Source organism: Cicer arietinum, chromosome 2, assembly GCF_000331145.2.
Source record: "Cicer arietinum cultivar CDC Frontier isolate Library 1 chromosome 2, Cicar.CDCFrontier_v2.0, whole genome shotgun sequence".
Lineage (NCBI taxonomy): Eukaryota > Viridiplantae > Streptophyta > Magnoliopsida > Fabales > Fabaceae > Cicer > Cicer arietinum.
This window is the reverse complement of record NC_021161.2, coordinates 21,560,820-21,563,293: the sequence shown is the minus strand read 5'-3', so window position 1 is coordinate 21,563,293 and position 2,474 is coordinate 21,560,820.

Sequence of the window (2,474 nt, the reverse complement as noted above, 5' to 3'; positions counted from 1 at the left end):
AAACGTGATATCCTAAATTAGATATTAAAGTTTTTATTCTCTTTAACAGATTTTCTTTATCCGCTGCAAGTTTTCTTCAAACAATTTAGTATATATTATTATAAATGTTATTTTTGGGGGGTTTAGGGTGTCACAAAGGATCTACTTAACAAATATAACATGAGTTCAGCCATGAGTATGGGAACCCCTATGCACCCATCCTCCATGCTTCACAAAGATGATGATGGAAGTCCAATATCTAAAAAAGAGTACAGAGGGATGATAGGATCCTTATTATACTTAACAACTAGTAGACCTGACATAGTCTTTGCAGTAGTTCTTTTTGCAAGGTTTCAATCCTCCCCTAAATAATCTAATTTTGCAGCAGTAAAAAGGATTTTGAGATATCTTGTTGGCACGATCAATCTGGGAATTTGGTACAAGAAATGTTCAAATCTCGACCTCATAGATTATTGTGATGCTGACTATGCGAGAGACAAAGTTGAAAGGAAGAGCACAAGTGGAGCTTGCCAATTTCTTGGTAAATCTCTAATAAGTTGGTCATGAAAAAAAATGTACCATTGCTCTATCAACTACAAAGGTTGAATACGTATTAGCTGCACAATGCTGCTCACAATTACTATAGATAAAAAATCAACTAGAGGATTACTCTCTAAGGTACGCAAAAATTCTCATCCTCTGTGATAATACAAGTGCTATTAATCTTTCAAAAAAATCAACATTCTAGATCTAAGCACATTGAAATCAAACATCATTTTAAAAGAGATCATATTCAAAAAGGGACATATAATTGATTTTCATTGACACTAAAAATCAGATAGCAGATATTTTACCAAACATCTGCAAGATGATCAATTCCAAAATATTTTGGAGAAACTCTCCATCATTAATTTGTCCAAAATTATTTGATTAATTTTTTTTTAACCATTGTGCCATAGATGTATTTCTCTTGTTATGATTTTTTATTTTTTTAACAAGTCCTCCTGAAAGATCACATTTGATCTTTAAAAATATACCAAAAGATGAGAGGATGGCAAAACACTAGAGGACACAGTGTCAATTTTGGTGTAACTCTCTCTTGTCACGTCAGATAAGGCATGCACGCGCCTCCCCTTCCATTGGCCAGTCAATATGGCGCGGTCTCCTTGGCTTTCGCCCTGCATTTATTGCACAGACTACCATAAATGACCTTTATCATGTTTCCCATAACCTACTTTATCATCATTACTACCTATTCAATGGCTTCCTCATTTGCCTCCTTCATCTTCCTCTAACGATCACAACATTTCAAACTCCAGCCTCCTCCTTCTCCAATGGTTACATGTCAAACTCTTCAGGAGGATCATTTTGAATTTTTTTTAGAAAAATTGTCTGTTGTTACCTGTGCATCAATCTCTAAATAAAATGGATTAAGAATCTTTTTATACTTTTCTATTTCTTGTGATGGTTGAAAAATTCAGGGGAAGATAGATTATGATCGTCTAGCTATTATCTTTTGAATAAACTATTTGTTAAGAAGAATATTTGTGACGTGCTTATGTTATGCTTGTAAATGTTTATGCCGTTTTGAACCATCTTTTGTAATATTTATCTCATTAATATGAAGTCACTTTATGGTTCAAATCTTTTGTTTAAAAAATTTGGCATATGTTCAGCGGGTGTAATTATTTTTAAATTTAAAAATATTACACATATGATTTAGGGGGAGCATAAACATTTTATCTCATAAACTTTTTATATTTAAGATCATAATCTAAAGAATTTTGTCATCATCAAAAAGAGGGAGATTGTTGAGACAAAATCTCTCTCAAATGACTTTAATGATAACAAAATTACTTAAAGGATTATGATTGTGGTTAATGACTAATCTGTGCTTTTGAGTTAATTCATTTAAGAAAACATATTATTAATCATTAAGGCAAAAAGAAAAAAAATCTTATTCAAATCTGGAGGATTGGAAATCGTGTTGATGGCCTTGCAAGAAGATGATACTTCAAAACTGCAGAATACTGATCCTCACCAAAACAAATGTTTTTATTCATTAAGAGAAGGCAAAACAATATTAAAGAATGAATAAACAAAGCATTTTAATATAAGAGGTCAGAGGCCAGATTTAACTGGTACGAGGATGGGATGTACGAGGATGGCAGTACGATGTAAAAGGATGGATCTATAGTCACCATCATTCTTAAAAGGTGAAAAAGACCTAGCACTTCAACTTACACAAAGGTTGTAGCCCACAAAGTCATAGATATAGCCTTCCAATTCTTAAAGAATGACAAGAGAACGAGACAACTCATGACCAAGTACCTAGGAGGTTTGAACCTCCTGCACGAGGATGGACTGCATCTGTCCAAGGACACCTGGATGGCAGTTATGTAATTATGGTCAAAGACCTTGGACTTTTTGATCAAGCCCCCAACGGTCATAAGATGTTTGTCACATGGAAAGAGCACCACAAGATCTCTATAAAA